This window comes from Vombatus ursinus, unplaced genomic scaffold, assembly GCF_900497805.2.
Source record: "Vombatus ursinus unplaced genomic scaffold, bare-nosed wombat genome assembly UNPS02015175.1, whole genome shotgun sequence".
In the NCBI taxonomy this organism is placed as follows: domain Eukaryota; kingdom Metazoa; phylum Chordata; class Mammalia; order Diprotodontia; family Vombatidae; genus Vombatus; species Vombatus ursinus.
This window is the reverse complement of record NW_020954953.1, coordinates 21127344-21146322: the sequence shown is the minus strand read 5'-3', so window position 1 is coordinate 21146322 and position 18979 is coordinate 21127344. Positions and strand designations below refer to the sequence as shown.

Below are 18979 nucleotides of genomic sequence, written 5' to 3'. Positions count from 1 at the left end.
AGAAAGTGAGGCAAAATGATCCAGAAATTATTTTTCTGCTAAAGAACACTGAAACAACATTTTAATCTCCTGAATTTAATCAATTTTAAAATAAGTTGTTTTATTTTGATAGCCAGCAATGTACTTCTATATTTGTAAACGGAAAATATTTTCACACAATCTAGATTATATAACCAAATGCTGTTACAATCTAGTAATAGCTACCAAATGCCCAAAATACTACCCCATTTAAAGAGAACAGGGAGGGAAAAAGGGAGAGAAGGGGGGGAGAAAGAAAGAAAGAAAGAAAGAAAGAAAGAAAGAAAGAAAGAAAGAAAGGAGAGAGAGAAAGAGAGAGAGAAAGAAAGAGAGAAAGAAAAGGAGAAAGAAAGAAAGAAAGAAAGAAAGAAAGAAAGAAAGAAAGAGAAAGAAAAGAAAGAAAGGAAGGAAGGAAGGAAGAGAGAGAGACTCTCAACTGCTTTTCAGAGATCATCTTTACTTGTTTAGGAAAAAGTTGATGTCTTCACTTAAAGGTATCATTATGTCACAACTTGGGTCAATATATGGAAATAGGCTTTGAAATTTGAATTCAGTATTTCTAAAACACTATTATAGGAAGTGTTCCAAATGCATAGTCTGATTTTGCAATAATGGCATGCTAAACACATTCCAAAAATCTGCTGGATCAGAACACTGTCTGGTATTTAAATCAACAATTACCTTATGTGCAATATGAAGCTAAGTGCATAGCTGAGGCTTTTAGAATCTTTTTGTTATTCTTTTTCATTAGATCATGATGCTGAGGGATAGAAGGAGCAACTATAAAACATCAGTTTTAGAAATGCCAAAAATTCAGATAGAATCAACTGCAACTTTCTCGTTAGGTTTCTGGTTGTTGTTTTTTTTTTAAATATGTTTTCACCCTAAGCTAGAGGACTGACCAAATAAAACTACCGTATTTGGTCTGTGATAGAAATTTTACCAACTGCTTAAGAAGATACAAACTTCAAATATATATATATAATTTTATTGGTGTACTCAAGCCTCAGTCTTGGGTCACTCCCCACATTTATTGCCTTCTCTCCTACATGTGTGCTGCTAAAAGGAGGTGGAGAAAATCACATAACTATTCCAACTGGTCAATTGCAAATTTATAACTGCTACTTGGCAATCTTACTTTATCACCTTTATTCTCAATATTCTATTCTTCATACTGGGTCTTCCAAACCTTTCCATCCCCTCTCAAGCCTTTCATGTCTCCCCCGCCCCTACTCTCTCAGCAGAGAACCTTGTCTAATTATTTTCTCAAAAAAAAAATTAAGGCACTTCTCCTTTTTCTCTCACATTCTATCACTAAGGTGCCTTCTGCCACACTCTCTTTCTTCACCCTATTTCATATGATGAAGTGGCCTTATTTCTTACCAAGGGTAATACCTCAACCTATTCAAGAGACTGCATTCCATCTCCTCCAACAGATTGCCCCCTTCTACTCCACATACTACTGTAGATGGCAACACTATTATCCCAACCCCCTGGGCCTGCAACCTAGGATTCATCTTGGATGCTTTACTACCTCCCACCTCCCATATCCAAAATGTTGCCAAGGCTCGTCAATTTCACCTTTGCAACATCTCTTGAAAATGTCCCCTTCTCTGCTCTGAGACTGCCACCCCTCTAGTACAGGCCCTCCTCACTTCAAGCCTGGATTACTATACCAGCCTATTGGTAGGTCTGCCTGACTCACATCTCTCCCCGCTCCAATCCATCTCCGTTGCGACACGAAAGCTGGCCTGTACAACATGCAGCGCACCAAAGGATTTCAGGCAGCCTATAAAAAATATAGAGCCTGTAAAAGAGGATGTCCATGCCTGCTTAATCCACCTTCCACTAGTCACTATTGTGCCCATCATGTAACTTGGCAGGTAGGTTGCCACTGCGTGTTCTCTCCAGTTTGTCACACCTGCAGCAACTATCATCAGTCTGTCTCTTGTTGGAAAGGAAGGAGAGTTGTATCTTTTCGCTGTGTTTTTAGTCATTACTGGCACTGAACAGGGACAAAGCGTGTGCAGACATAGGCTAATGCAGCTGACGCCTGCTATGCAACAAGCAGCAATGACACAAGGGCTTCTTCCCCTCCCTCGATGCACGGCTGTCCTCCAAGTTACATGAGTATCTGGCGCTCTCTTCAAGGTCAAACACTCAGTTCAGTAGTTCTTTGTATATGAGCAGTTGCTGTGGAGATTTTTTGGTTCTAACATTAAAGTTTTGGGGGTGACTTCCCTAAGACTTGTTAATTCCAGTGTCTTCCCTCTGTTAATTCTTTTCTATTTAACCTGCACATAACCTGCTTTGTATATATTTGTTTACATACTGTCTTTTGTGAAATGGGTGATAAAAAGAAACAGAAGATTAAATCAGAACATAAGGGTGTTTAATCTAGACATGAGAGACAAAACATTGTGCCTTGTTTACCAAGAAATAATAGCAATTCTGAAGGAATACAATCTTCATCGCCATTTCTAATCAAAACATCCTGACTTAAGCAAATTGGACACCAATGAAAAACAAATTAAAGTACGCAAATTGTTGAAAAATCTCAGTGGAGAACAACAGTTTTTCAAGAAAGTAAACTTAGAAAATGAGGCGGCTATTAAGGTGAGCTGGGAAGTCTTACTGAAGGTGATTTCATAAAGAAGAGTTTGCTGAGTGCAGTTTCTGGATTATGTCCTGATTAAAAAAAGTGTTTTTGAGAAATAGTTTAATCATTAATTATACCTTTACTTGGAAAGTGAACTGCTAAAAATCTATCTGTGGCCCAAAAAAGTTTAACCTATTTTTATTTCGGCCCCTATCTACTGCAAAGTTGTGCAGGTCTGCACTAAAGTGATTTTCCTAAAATAGAGGTCCAATCATTTCACCACCACCACCACCCCACAGCACCCTCAATAAATTCCAATGACTGCTGCTGACTTAAAGAGCAAACAGAAATGCTCTGTTTGGCATTCAAAGCCCTTCATAACCTAGCCCTCTCCTACCTTTCCAAGGTTCTTGTACCTTACTCCCTGACACATAACTCTGCAATCCAGCGACACTGGCCTCCCAGCTGTTTTACAAACAAGACATTCCATCTCTAGGCTCCAAGCAAACTCTCAGTCTGTCCCTCATGCCTGCAATGCTCTTCCTCCTAAACTCCAACTACTGACCTGCCTGTCTTCCTTTAAATCCTGACTAAAATCCCATCTTCTAGAGAAAGTCTTTCCTAACACTTGTTAATTCCAGTGTCTTCCCTCTGTTAATTATTTTCTATTTAACCTGTATATAGCCTGCTTTGTATATATTTGTTTGCATATTGTCTCCCTGACCAGATAATAAGCTCCTTGAGAGCAAGCACTGTCTTTTGCCTCTCTTTGTATCCCCGGCGCTTAGCACAGTGCCTGGCACATAGTATTCATTTAATAAATGTTTAATGAAAAAAAAAATTTTTTTAAATATATAAATGTCCAATGATTAATTGACTGATTGGTATAAGTACTTCCTCCATTGATACAGATCTCAACCTTTGAGAGATAGTCTTCAGGAGTTGCTGTGCCTGAAAAATTTATCAACCTGAGACCATCTTAGTGATAAGCATCTAGTTTGGTCCACACACAGCTGATATACACCAATGGACCCATACTCGCAGATTTACCAGTTTGGAAGCAACTGCTAAAGCCTTGAGCTTTATTGGTACAGCTTTTGAGAACCCAGGGAATAACTCATGATGTCATAACAAAACATCAGAATAAGACTTCAGTGAAAATATAAACATACAGATGAAATAAACACTTTAATAATATAAATCTAATATTCAAAAGAAGAGATTAAATCTTTATAGTGAATATATATGTGGTGAATAAAAAACCTGGACTTGCAAATTGCAAAAAAATTTTTCATGATGTTATTTCTGATTCTATCTCTCCCATGTTGTTCTGAAGAATCAAATATAAACACTTCTATTCTTGGCCTTGGAAAACACTCTGTTACACTGCCTCATCCTATCTAAACATGCTTAGTTCCCAATATATTCCTATATTTGTACCTGCTAACCAAGATTTATTTATTAATTTTCTAAGCATAACTCTCTTGCATCCCACATTTTACTCTACTTTTCCTTGACATCTAGAAAGGTCTCCCTCTTACACCTCTATATTCTTCCAAATATATCTCTGAAATATATCTCCTTTAAGAAATCTTCACAGACCAATGATAGTGATAATTAATAACTAACATTTATAGAGCACATTGAGTTTTTCCTGTCATTACCACAGCCTCCTATTGAGTGGTTATTTGTATATTCTCTATTATCTCTAAAATGTTATTCTAGTTCACCTATTTATAGCTCCATTTACAGGTTTCATTTTTCCTTGAGACTCCAAGAGTCTCCCTGAAGAGACACCAAAGTAACCCAAAATATATTGGAAGCATAAAACTTAATATAGTATCCATGTTCCCTACAGACCTTCAATAACTGTTAGCTCATTTTCTTCTGAGATCTTCTGTCTCTATTTCACAGCAGAACATGGATGAAAAATACCTTTCTAAAGAATCAAAAAAAAAGAATCCAAATTATTATACTAAGTTAAGAATAAAATTTTAGAGAAAAGCTACTACTAACACTCACCAGACTTTTAAAAAATTAAATTGTATGACATCTTTCTTTTCATCTTGTCATTTAATGTTTCTAACTGCCAGACACTTTATCCTAAAGACCTCACTCTCTCCTAATCCTCGGTGTTTTTGGTCAATGGCGCACATTTTTCTGGAATGCTGTTTAAAAAAAAAGATGCATTTCAAATAGTGTTTCATTCGTTCATTCAAAAGAATGATAATATTAGTATTTCAATCCTTGTTCTATTCCTGACTCAAGGAAATCTGTTATCCTTGAGGGATGCAGGTGGATACCTGGGAGTCTGGTATCTTTACAAGACCAAATTATCTTTCAAAGATGTTTGGTTTGTTATCCAAAGAAGTCTGGCCCACTATCTCTAACTTTGCAGGTGGACTCAAACAACGAACATTTCTTAGTCACAGGAGGGAAGGAGGGGATTGTTGCTAGCCCCTCGTTCCCAATCTTCAATCAGTTGTGTTGTTCTCAACCCCATTATGCTGCCAGCCCTGTAACCAACTGCGTTATTTTCCTCTCACCTACCCAGTTCTGTTCTTTCTTCTATGCTTATAAAAAGGAGGTGCACCTCCTCCTCTGGGGGTCACTGGATTAACTGAGGTAGCCATTTAACTTATTTTGTTAACAGGCTCACACCTTGCTAATAAACTTATAAAGCTCAGAATTCTGAACTTCAATTTACCTTTATTAAATTCTATTAAGACAAAACTTTTGAAAAGGAGGAAGGGGAAAAGAAATTTTTTTTAAGTAGGAGAAATGCATCTTAAATTAAATAATTTAATTCTATACATAAAAGGGCACTGTGATGTAGTAGAATACACTAAACTTGTCAGGGAAATAAAGCTTCAAGTGGCTAGAGTTTGGGGACAAAATAACTAATGCTTTTTTATAAAAACTAAAAGAAAGGCCAAGAGGAGGGGCTTCTTCAATTAAGATATATTAAGTGTGAAACTGGAAATTCACTAACTAATTTAAAACTCATTCAATTATATGTAAAATGAACTCCACTCTCAACATGGAATAAACCTAAAATAATCAACTCAGGGAAAGAAACAACTCACAGTTATGGAAAGGTAAAACAAAGAAACAAAAAGTCCATCCAGATTAAGAGGTTAGTAGGGGATCCAAAGATCCTATTTAGCCTTCTAAATTTTTTTATATGAATAGCTCATTTCCTTTTAGTTTTTACTTATGTTTTAATTTTTCAATGAACACAAAACCTTCTGGGGTTAGGTACATCATTATATAGTATTTCATTTTGTTCAAAAGATATTACAAGGTAGAAATGGGGTAGCTATTTTAGGCAGGCCTGCTACATATAGAAAAGGGACAATTAAGTGATAAGAAACATTTGTCCAGCATATTCATTTCCTAACTCTATCCTACAGCAAAGAGTTAGAGGATTGTTTGACAAGTTTATACCTCTAGACTTGGCTTTTCATATTTTAGTTAAATTCTATCAAACTGCAGTTGAGTGAAGCTTGAATGTCTAGTGGAAAGGTTTCAAATTATGACAAATTTTCAGGTCTTCACCAAACTCACCCTTACAAATCGTCCATTTCTATAAAAGGGAGAGTCATTTCCCCAATGATGCAGCTTCAAAACATACAGTTACCTTGGAGTGCTCTTGTTCCTTCAAATCCTAAATCTAATCTTGCCAAATGCTGTACATCCTATCCTCTAAATTCCCACAATTACCAATCTAGTCAAGATCCTTCCATCATTGTATGTCTAGATTATTACAACGAATTTCCTTACCTGAATCCCCAACTAAATTTCCTGCCCTCTTATAGCCATTCTAGAGACTTTCATAAAATAATCTCATCAAAAGATAACTTTGCTTGAGTGTATTTCCCCATCTTAAAAAATAAAAAAAACCACTTTAATTGAACTTGCTTTTTAAAACAATTATTCTCTCCTCTTTATGTCAAATTTCTTTTCGAGTAATCTATACTTGCTGGCACTATCCCCATGCACATTCACGAGAAGCGCTGGGTTCAGGTCTGGACTCTGACACCTAGTGGTTATGTGTTCACTGGCAAGTTATGGAAGTTCTCAGTGCTACTAGGAAACCCTAGAGCAGAGTTAATGATGACCTAAATTGGTAAAGGAATCCAATGAAATCTCACCTCCAAAAAACTATAAAGCTCTGTCCTTCTTGCAGGTGTGACAAAATCACTATCTACCTGAGTTCTCCATAAGTTAGGTTAATTTTTTGTTTTTCACTTCAAGGAAAACGCTACTCCTAGGGTTTATTGGCCAGGGTGTCTAAGGCCCAAGGAGTATCCCTTGCTGCAGCTTCCTAGTGGCCTCTGGTGAGATTGAGAGTAACAATAATAATAATGATAGCTAACATTTACACAGCACTTACTTTATGTGCCAGGCACCATGCTAAGGGATTTATAACTACTATCTCCTTTGATCTTCCTAACAACCTGGTAGGTAGGTGCTATTATTATCCCCATTTTAAAGATGAAGAAATGGAGGCAAATAGAGATTAAGTGCTTTGTCCAGGGTCACATAGCTAATAAGTGTATAGGAGGCCAGATTTGAACTCAGGTCTTCCTGACTCTTGGCCAGGCATTTCATCCATGGGTCACCTAGCTACCTTGTGACAGTAGCATCCGAATTTCTTAAGGGCATAAAAGGTCCACCCACACAAAGTTAATGCCCTTCAGAGTTGAATGAATAGCCTAAGACTCCACGCCACTCCCTGCTGACCAGAAGATGATGGAGCTAGGAATGGAGGAGGGGGTTCATATACTTTTTTTTTACCCAAGCTAAGTGCTGGAATATCCTTGTTGAATATCCTTTCTATGTTTCTATGGCCAATAAGCCTCTTTGTGTCAACTATTTCATCCTAACATCAAACCTAAACTAACAAGGTTCCAGTCTGAATTATCCCTACCCCTATGATTTGGTATAGTTAGTAATTGGAACAAAATAGCCTAGTGGCTCACAACATGGTTGAAATGAGGGAAGGCAGTTACACACATGTATGGTGGGTTAAATGAATGTCCAGGATATGGTACTTGTGTCACCATGAAGCACAGGCCCTTCCAGTAATGTTTAAAGATTCCTCTCAAAAGAACACAAGCCAAGCTAATACTGAAGCAAAGTCAGTAGCTTAGTGGGTGGCAGAGAAGGCTGACACGACAGGTAAAAAAAAAAGTACCAGGCCCTGGATATTGTTAGACTTGTTGTTGTTTAGTAGTTTCAGTCACTCCCTACCTCTTTGAAACTACCAGCATAAAACTAAAAAGAAACTGTACCACCACATTCAATATTACCTATGCCATGGGATTTTTCCAATAAAATCCCTAAAAAAAAATTTGTATGGTAGAAAGTCCTACAGAATATCTTCCTACCATGGACTGAGACGTAACAGAATTACTATCTACCAAGATTACCTTTTCCACATGACCTAAACAAACTGGGTTGGGTTTTTTCCCCACCACTTACAGACAACAAAAATGGCCCTGTGATATTATTGGCCCAGGTGGCTAGGGCTCAAATATCCCAGTAGCCCCTGGTCATTTTGACAGAGGCTTTCTCATTACCTAAACGCATAAAAAGGCCCTTCCACATAAAATTAAGGCCTTTCAGCCTTGGTGTACCTCTCAACATGTAGGGAGTCACTACTGCTCTACTGATAATTAGATTCCTTAAGGAGAAGGGGGGAACCAAATTTATACAAGCTAAATGCTTAAGTATTCTGAAGTACATCTTTTTTATGCTATGGCAACATAATATTCCTTTTCTTAACTGTTGAATTACATATAAATGCCTCATTTTGTTCTAACCATAACAATGAGTAAGGTCCCTTTTCAAATCAGACTTACCCTCCATATTGTGTATACAAAAATGAAGATTTCTTGTTCCTATAGTGATGACATTCTACTGTATATAATATACATGTCCAGATAATCAAACAGTAATCAGAACAAAGAAAAGCGAAGAATCAACAAATGGGAGAAATCAGAAGTGTCATGAAGGAAGTAGTACCTAAGCTGAGGCTTAAAGAGAGCTAGGAATTCTAAGAGATAGAGGTCAGGCAAAGCACAGGGGAATGGGTCAGCTTGTGCAAAGGCATAAAGATAGGGGATGGAATTTTGTATGTGAAATACAGTCTAAGTGAAGTAAAAAGGCATTATTAAGCACCTACTATGTGCCAGGAACTGTGCTAAGCCCTGGAAATTTAAAAAAAAAAAAGGCAAAAACAACCCACGCCTCCAAGAAGTTCAAAATTACTATAATGGGGAGAGATAATATAATAACAGTGATATATAAAGATACATACAGATAAATTGAAAATATTTCCAGATAAATTAGAAATAATCAAAAGAGGGAAGACACTACGAAAGGCATCTTGTAGATAGTGAGATTTAAACTGATACAACAGGAAAGGCAGGAGACAGAGATGAGAAAGGAGAACATTGTTGGCATGGGGGACAGCTGGCAAAAACGTAGAGTCCACAGATAGCAAGTCTGGCATGACAAACAACAAGGAGGCCAGTGGACTGTAGGGTACATGGATGGATGAAAGGTGCAAAAAAACCTGGAAAGGTAGGAAGGGGTCCAGGTTAAGCGGAGGCTGGCTTTAAGAGCCTAAGAGAGAATTTATATTTGATCCTGCAGGCAACAGGGAGCCAGTGAAGTTGATTTTCTAAGACGTGACACAATCAGACCTGTGTTTTAGTGCAGGGTTTTTTTTCTTTTTGTTGAGGCAATTGGGGTTAAGTGACTTGCCCAGGGTCACACAGCTAGTAAGTGTTACATGTCTGAAACTGAATTTGAACTCTGGTCCTTCTGACTCCAAGGCCTGAACTCTATCTGCACTATGCAGCTGCCCCCAGAACTGTGTTTTAGGAAGATGAGTCTGATAATTGAGTGGACAACGGACTAGAGTGGGGAGAGACCTGAGGCATGGAGACCAACCAGAATATTACAGCAATAGCCCAGGGGGGAAGTGAGGAGGGCTAGTATAGGGCAGATACTGCCAAGAGATGTGAAGGTAGAATCGACAGAATTTAGCAACACAATGAGTATGTGGGGGGCAGTGGGGAGAGGGTGAGAGAGTGAAAAGTTGAGAACGACATCTAGACTGTGAGCCTGGGTGACTAGGTGGTATCTTCAACAGTAATAAGGAAATTCGGGTGAAAGTATCTGAATTTCATATTCAACATGATGAGTTTAAGATACCTATGGACATTCAATTTCAGATGTTCAATAGGTGAGAACATAAGTCAGGAGAGAAGTTAGGGCTGCATAAAGAAAATTGAGAATGCCTACACAGAAGATAATTGAATCCTAGGAGATGAGATCAACAACCAAAACAGGATTAAGTAAGTCAATTTAGATGGAAGGTCAAGAGTATGCAGAGAATAAAGTGCAATAATCCTGAAAAGATACTGGCAACAACATAGCACAAACAAATTGCAGCTGGCATCAGACAAAGTTTCTAATTGTTATTTTTTTCTTCTACAAAATCTGTGAATTCACAATGTTAATATTCTCTTTTGGTAACTCCATGAAGTTACTACCAGTTCTATTAGTCTTTCAAAAAAAAAAGTTTTAGTATTCTTTTATAATTTCTTAAATCTTGTTTTTAATTTTAAAATTTTCTTTTCTTACGTTTATCTTGTATTTGTTTAAAGATTGAGACTGCAGGTCAAGAGACGTGTTAGCGCTAGATAAATAAATGTGAAAATCATCCACATATTAACTATTTAAATTCACGGCAGTTGAGAAGGCCTAGAACAGAGCCTTGTGAGATATCTATTGTTAGCAGATATGTTTGTTGTAGATGAAGATCCAGTAAAGGAGACAGGATGAGCAGACAGATATGAGGAAGAATCAAGAGACAGTAACGTCATTAACACTTAGAAAGAATAGAATATTGAGGAGAAGAGAATGATTGACAGCGTCAAAGGCTGCAGAGAGGTCAAGAAGAATGAGGATTGAGAAAAAGTCATTAGATTGTTTAATTCTATTGCAGACACTGTGAGACCTTGGGCAAGTCACTTAAATTTCTTTCAGCCTCAGTCTTCTCATCTGTAAAACAGAGATAGTAACACTTACATCACAGGGTTGTTGTGAGGAGCAACTGAGATGGCATACATAAAGCCCTATATAAGAATGCTAGTTATTATTATAACAAAAGAGAAAAGGATTATATTATTGATCTGGGAGTTATCACTGACTTGAATCAGTTGCCTATGTACAGCCAGACAAACTCATCAGAGCTAAGATTAGAATTAATAAAAAAGAAATAATAACAATGAGAAGATGTAGCATTCAGCTGAAACAACTTAACCCAGAACCATATAAACAAAAAAATGGAAATCAAAACTGAGAAATGGACAAAAGGAACTGCTACAGACATAAGTAAACAGAAAAATATATACACTGCAACAATATAAACAAAAAGGCAGCCAACCTCTGATTCAATTAAATAACAAAGCTCAGTCTTGAAAAAAAGATGATAAAACACCTGCCTTCTTGCACAATAGACGGGAGACTTTGGGTACAAAATGCTACATAGAACATGGTTACTATGTCAGCTGGTCTTGCTTAATCATTTGACTTGTTTCAAAAGGAGGGTTCAATGAAAGAGAAAATATATGGAAACAACTGTGGTATAAAAACTCCAAAAAGACACTAACCAAATTTCAAAATTATTTTTAAAAATTCTTCCTATTGCTTCCTTTAACCCCATCCCACCTCTAATCTACTCTCAAGAGTGACTTTCGTTTGAGGTATACCTATGCAAGAAATGTTAATTTACTTCCTTCTCTTTCTAGACTATTCTAGATTCATATTGCCATTCACTGGTTTTATGCTTAGACATTCATTCTTTTTTCCTCCTTATCCCTCAGACAAGGAGGGGATTCTAGAAAATGAAAGTTTTATTCCATCATCTATTTATCCCATCTATCAGTACAACTGCAAATCTCACCCACCCATCTTTCCCTATGAACTTTTTAAAAAATTTTATCTGTTTTTGGATGGCCTTATTCTAAGTACGTTCATTTCCCCAATTTCATACAAGAGGCAATGAGGTATGCTATCAATCATGAATGCCCTTTGTCTCTTCCTTCCTCTGTTCTGACCCAAGTGACTTTTCTTCATCCTCTTCATCCACTAAAATACTAATTCACTTGAGGGAATGTGGGTTGTGCTCCAACAAATACGAATTCTTCTTCATTCCACCCTCCTGTCTCTTCTAACTCCCTTAGATCTTTCAATCACACTTTGTTCTCGTTAGACCTGAGGCAACAACAAAGGTGTTTTTTGTAATGGCCTTACTAGCCCCAGAAGCACAAAACATTGATTTTCTTGCTTCTGTCTTTTCTTATTAACTGTACTTACTTACCTTTCTTATATTTCTAATGTTTGAAATAACATATCAAATATCCTGTTCACCACTTTTATTTAGAAGAAATCACTCAAATTCTACCCTGTTGTTTAGAGTCCCATCTTTTTTCATAGATGATCAGATTCAGATTTACAAGATATGCTATGTTTGCCTACAAACCAATCACTTTTTTAAATGTTATATTCAAATTTGTTCTTGTTTTTTATAATTTAGGATTAGTCTTGAGCAATCCTAATCAATTTTCTTTGGCAAGTAAAAGACTATCCCTTTTCTGCCTGTAATATCTGCTTTATGATGCTGGAAACCCTAAAGTTTTACCAATACTTTTATCACTTTGGGTTTTTTTTTAAGTTAGGTAACACATGTATAATCATGATAAACATATTTCCACATTAATCATGATGTGAAAGAAAAATCAGAACAAAAGGGAAAAAAACATGAGAAAGAAAAAAAAAGTGAAAACAGCATGCTTCAATCTGCATTCTGACTCCATTGTTCTTTCTCTGGATATGGATAGCATTTTCCATCATGAGTCTTTTGGAATTGTTTTGGATCACTGTATTGCTGAGAAGAGCTAGTCAATCATCACACAATGTTGCTGTTACTGTGTACAATGTTCTGGTTCTGCTCACTTCACTCAGCATCATGAAAGTCCAAGTTTTTCTGAAATTTGCCTGCTCATCATTTTTTTTCACTAATTTTCATTAATTAATTTTGTTTTCAACATACACTTCCACAAGATTTTGAGTCCCACTTTTTCTCCCCATCTCTCCCTGGCCCCCACCCCAAGACAGCATGCATTCTGAATACCCCTTCCCCCAATCTGCCCTCCCTTCTATCACCCCCCACCTTATCTTCTTCCCCTTCTATTTTCCTGTAGGGTGGCATAGATTTCTATATAACTTTGCCTGTATATCTTATTTCTCAACTGCATGTAAAAACAATTTTTGACATTCATTTTAAAAACTTTTTCCTTCTATCTTACCCCACCCCCCCCATTTATTCTATTCTCTCCTTTGACCCTGTCCCTCCTCAAAAGTGTTTCCTTCTGATTACCCCCTCCTCCAATCTTCCCTCCTTTCTATCATCCCACCCTCTCTGATCCCCTTCCCCCCTACTTTCCTGTAGGGTAAGATAGATTTCCACATCCAATTTAGTGTGCATGTTATTACCTCCTTAAGGCAAATCCAATGGGGGTAAGATTTTCACTCATTCACTCTCACCTCCCCCTCTTCCCCTCCACTGTAAAATCTTTTTCTTACCTCTTTATATGAGATAATTTACCCCATTCTACCTCACCCTTTCTCCTTCTCCCAGTACAATCCTCTCACCCCTTAATTTTATTTTTTTAGATATCATCCATTCATATTCAATTCACCCTGTGCCCTCTGTCTATGTGTGTATACACACACACACACACACACACACACACACACATATATTTTTCTCCAACTACTCTAATACTGAGAAAGGTCTCAGGAGTTACAAATATCATTTTTCCATGTAGAAATGTAAACAGTTCAACTTTAATAAGTCTTTTATGATTTCTCCTTCCTCTTTACCTTTTCATTCTTCTCTTGAGTCTTGCATTTGTAAGTCAAATTTTCTATTCAGTTCTGGTCACTTCATTAAGAAGGTTTTGATTGTCCATTTCATTGATTGTTCATTTTTCCCCTGAAGGATTTTACTCAGTTTTGCTGGGTAGGCGATTCCTGGTTTTAATCCTAGCTTCTTTGACCTCTGGAATATCATATTCCAAGCCCTCTGATCCCTTAATGTAGAAGCTTCTAAATCTTGTGTCATCCCGATTGTGTTTCCACAATACTTGAATTGTTTCTTTCTGGCTGCTTGCATTATTTTCTTCTTGATCTGGGAACTCTTGAATTTGGCTATGATATTCCTAGGAGTTTTCCTTTGGGGATCTCTTTCAGGAGGTGATCAGTGGATTCTTTCAATTTCTATTTTGCCCTCTGGTTCTAAAATATCAGGGCAGTTTTCCTTGATCATTTCTTGAAAGATGATGTCTCGGCTCTTTTTTTGATCATGGCTTTCAGATAGTCCAATAATTTTTGAATTCTCTCTGCTGGATCTATTTTCCAGGTCAGTTGTTTTTCCAATGAGATATTTCACATTGTTTTCTAATTTTTCATTCTTTTGGATTTGTTTTACAGTATCTTGATTTCTCATAAAGTCACTAGCTTCCAATTGCTCCATTCTAATTTTTAAGGAAGTATTTTGGTTAGACAATGGGTTAAGTGACTTGCCCAAGGTCACTACTAGCTCAGACAGCTAGTAAGTGTCAAGTGTCTGAGGCTGAATTTGAACTTAGGTCCTCCTGACTCTAGGACCTGTGCTGTATCCACTGCACCACCTAGCTGCCCCAGAAGTATTTTCTTCAGTAAGCTTTTGGACTTCCTTTTCCATTTAGCCAATTTGTTTTTTAGGGCATTCTTCTCCTCATTGGCTTTTTGGACCTCTTTTGTCATTTGGGTTAGGCTATTTTTTAAGGTGTTATTTTCTTCAGTGTTTTTTTGGGTCTCCTTTAGCAAGCTGTTGAATAGTTTTTCATGATTTTCTTGCAACACTCTCAGTTTTTGCTCTACTTCTCTTACTTGCTTCTCAAAATTCTTTTTGAGCTCTTCCATGGCCTGGGACCAATTCATATTTATCTTCAAGGCTTTGGATGAATAAGCTTTGACTTTGTTGTCTTCTTCTGGTTTTATGTTTTGATCTTCTTTGTCACCAAAGTAAGATTCTATGGTCTGACTCTTTTTGTGCTGCTTGCTCATGATCCTAGCCAATTACTTGAGTTATAAACTCTTTGTTAAGGCAGGGGTCTGCTTCCAGTGTGGAGAATGTACTGTCCCCAGTTTCGCGGGTTTTGTGCAGCTGTTTTCAGAGATGCTTCTAGGAAGCTGTAAATTTTCATTTCTTTCAAGGTGGTATGATCAAAGGTGAGGTGTTTATTCCTTGCCTGGCCTGTGCTCTGGTCTATGAGTGACCACAAGCACTCTTTTCTGCCTTGGAACCATGAGGAGGATTCCCTCTCCACTGCCACCAGAAGCTCTACCATGCCAGCGCTCCTCCTCGTCCCAGGACTGCCACCCAGGACTGTGACCCAGATCCAAGCATCACAAAGCAAGAGAATCCTGCCTCAGCACCAGCTAAGAGATCTCTGCAATCCCCCTCTGATCAGCCACTCAATCCCATCACAGTCTCTGGACTGAGAGCTCCAGAAGCAGCCGCTGCCATGGGACTGTGCCAGGACTGCAGCTGGACCCTGCTCCTCTCTCACCAAGGTCCCACAGACCTTTCCTACTGACCTTCTAAGCTGTGTTTGGCGTTTGTGGGTTGAGGAGTCTGGAAACCACCACAGCTGTCAATGATTCAGTCTCGAGTCCTGCTCCAGGTTCACTGGGGCCCCATCTGCCTGTATGGCCCACACTGAATTCCACTCCTCTCCCAGACCAGCACAACAGACCTTTCCCATCAACTATTCAGGTTGTCTTGGGCTAGAAATTCTATTGGCTTCACTCTCCACCAATATTTTTCTTAAAGTTGGCGATTCTATCAAATGGTTTAACCTGTACATTCTATCAAGTTGTATTTTGCTTTCATTATCCAATAATTCTGGGTAATATTCTTATATTATTTCTCAAAGTATAAGTACTCATCCTTATTATTTCATTGTGTTTTTGTGGAATACCTATGATCCTTGCATTAATTTCACTTACTCTATACTCAAAGTGAACCATCTTGGCTTGTAACAAATTCATATGTTCTTCTAATATTGATATTAATAATAATAACTGGCTAATAATAGCCAGATACTATGCTAGGCACTTTATAAATATCATCTCATTTAATCTTCACAACAACCCTATGAGGAAAGTGCTAACATTATCCCCATTTTACAGATGAGCTAACTGAAGCAAACAGCGGTTAACTGACTTGCTCACAGTCTCACAGCTAGTAAGTGTCTGTGGCCACATTTGAACTCAGATCTTCCTGATGTGGTCCAGCACTCTATCCACTGACTCACATAAATGCCATATTGTCTAATTCACTTCAATTCAATAAGCATTTATTCAAATCCTGCTGGAAAACACTGTGCTATGCACTAGGAATAGAAAGACAAAAATGAAACAGTGCTCACACTCAAAGAACTTACATTCTATTAATTTTGTTATGATAAATTTTCTTGCTCTTCTACATCAGACTTCCAAATCTGTCATTTTCTTTTCAGAATCACTTGTTTTGAAGAACTTCTCCACCAAAAGTTCTGAACTGCTTATCCTCATTTGTCATTTTTACTTCTTCCTTAAGAGTTTCCTATTTACCAGTTTCAACCCTTCATTTCTTTTCCTTTTAATTCTTTTATGCGATGTAGTGTGGCATAATAGACAAGAAGGCAGTCTTAGAATCAGTAAGAGCCACATTCAAATTCTGAATTTGATACATTCTGGTCATGTAACCAATTCATTTGACCTCTCAATTCCCCAAGCAGATCTCAATGATTCTAAGTGATCAGTTGCAATTTACATCTGTGAAGAAGCTTCCACACCAGAAATTTTCTGAACCAATGAAATCGCACATCCTGATCAATATGTATGTGTATAAATAAATACACACACACACACATACATACATACACACTCTTCTGAACCTGTTTGAAATTTCTAGCCATTGTTATAATAACTTTTCTGATGATCCTAAAAACACAATGCCTTTACCATTTGGCATGCCATCTATTTTCATTCTATTTTTATAGATAAGGAAACTGTAGCTTAAAAAGATTAAGTGACTTCCTTAGTCACTTACTTAGTCATACAATCGCTAAGAATTGGAGCTAGGACTCATACTTAGGTTTTCTGGCTTGTAGTCCTATCCATTAAGTCACGTTGAATCTTACAAGGTATGTTACCTATACTTCCTCACTTAAACTGCATAATCCAGAGTCACTCCCTTAGTACTTTTGGGTAATATTTGAGATGCACCTAGATCTATATACTAAGTATCTCACATATCAAGAAAAAATCCTCTACATCAGGAGGTAGGGGTGTGTGTGTGTGTGTATTAGATGGACCCTTTTGGCAGTTGATTGAAGCCTATGGAATCCATGAAGCCTATGGAACACATGGAATTGCAAAGAAAACCAATTACATTGAAACAAAATTACCAATTTTTTTTTTAAGTCCACAGACCCTAGGACTCAGGAGTGGGGAACCTATGGCCTCAAGGCTACAAGCCCTCTGTGTCTTCCAGTATGGCCCTTTGGCTCAATCCAAATTTCATTGAAGCATAGATTCGCAGAAGTTTGAATTGAGCCAAAGAGCCACACTTAAGGACCTAGAGAGCCACATGTGGCCTTGAGGCCATAGGTTCCCCACCCCTGTGCCTAGGTTAAGAAGACCTGCTGTTAAGTTATTTCCACTGACCCAGACATACCATTACTGGGCATAGTCCCAAGGAGATAGGCCAAAATTAAAAGTTAAGACATCCATCTCATATCTGAATTATATCTATTCCGGATAATCCATTTCTGAGTACATATCAATAAGTATATATCAAATTAGAATCTATGGTTTTCAGGGAATTTTACTAAGTTTTGAAAGAAGCTTTAGCATGTATCTTATTTGGGGTTCTATACCTCTTCCTAAGAATTGTCAATAATATTTAGCCAAGTTCTCTTCTTTCAGAGAAAACCTTTTTGCCCCTCATTATCATTTGATTCCCATCCTCCTTAACACCTGTTCTTCATTTTCACCTTGTCCACTGACTAAACGCACCAGTCTCTAATTCTAATAAAATATGGATTTTTCTAATTACACAGAACATAGGCATTTTTCTGTGTGTTGAAGGCAGAAAAGCACTGCCAGTTTCAGCATTACTCCAACATTTTCCACTTCAAATAATTCATTAGTGAGTACTCCCTCTAGAAACCCTTCTATGCCTTAGTATATATAGTCTTGATGAACTGTCATAATCAACATAATTCAACAACCACCAACTTGTTAATAGGACTTTTAGAATTTAAGCTGATACATTAACAATATTAGAGGGTCCACACTTGGCTGTAAAGCTAACAAAGTGTCAGAATTATTTTATTTCATATTGCTTTTCTGTTTTTTCTTAGGATCATGAGGAATGAATATCCTCATTTCAGAACAAATACTTCAAATAAATTTCTAAATTTACACTTACCCAAAATGTCTGCCTACATGTTTTAATGTTTATTTGTAAAATGATTTTTTTAAATGAAGAAAGGGACTACTTGTAACTATTTTTTTAATTAAGCAAAGGGTCAGTTAGATCTGGTTCAGGTGGGGGAGTAAATGTTATAGAAATGAATGCATTTTATTGTCGTCTTTTTTTTTTAACTCCTAAAAGAACCTGAATCTCAAATATTCAACAGATAGTACTATCCATTTTGTTTTTTTGGTTTTTTTTAATGTTAGATGCAATTTTGGCAACTCTGTATTAAACATTATGCATAAAACATCCCTAGTAATCATTTATTTAAAAGCTCGTAAGCAATAAAAAACAATTTCTGCTTACTCTCTCTTCTCTCCCTTTCTCCAATCTCCCCTATAACCTTTAGCCCACATGACTTAGACTGAAAACAAAGCATATCTCAAAAGTTCCTAATGGCAGTCCTAAAAAAACTATTTGCTTTCCAATAGCATCAATGTTATGACCTATCATGCTGGCACAGAATCTGATGTGTTGAGAGAGAAAAAAGAAGCTTTTATTGTGGCACCCACAGCTTCCTTGAAATAGTAATGCTCACTATTGTCTTCCCTATAGCCTAGGAAATGGTTCTTTTTTTAGCCACTGGCATGACCAAGTCTGAAAAAAAGACGACTAGAAAACCCAAATCTTGTGGTACTGGAATATATAACCATAAAGCATGGGAATTAGGAACTTTAAAAGTATAACTGACTTCTTGAGGAGCCCCT

The 18979-nt window shown here is 37.3% G+C and overlaps 1 protein-coding gene across 3 annotated transcripts in view; it reads right to left on the bottom strand.

Moving 5' to 3' along the window:
* LOC114031491 (tubby-related protein 4) overlaps positions 1–18979 on the bottom strand; it is a 266210-nt gene that overhangs the window by 109878 nt on the left and 137353 nt on the right. The window lies entirely within an intron of this gene.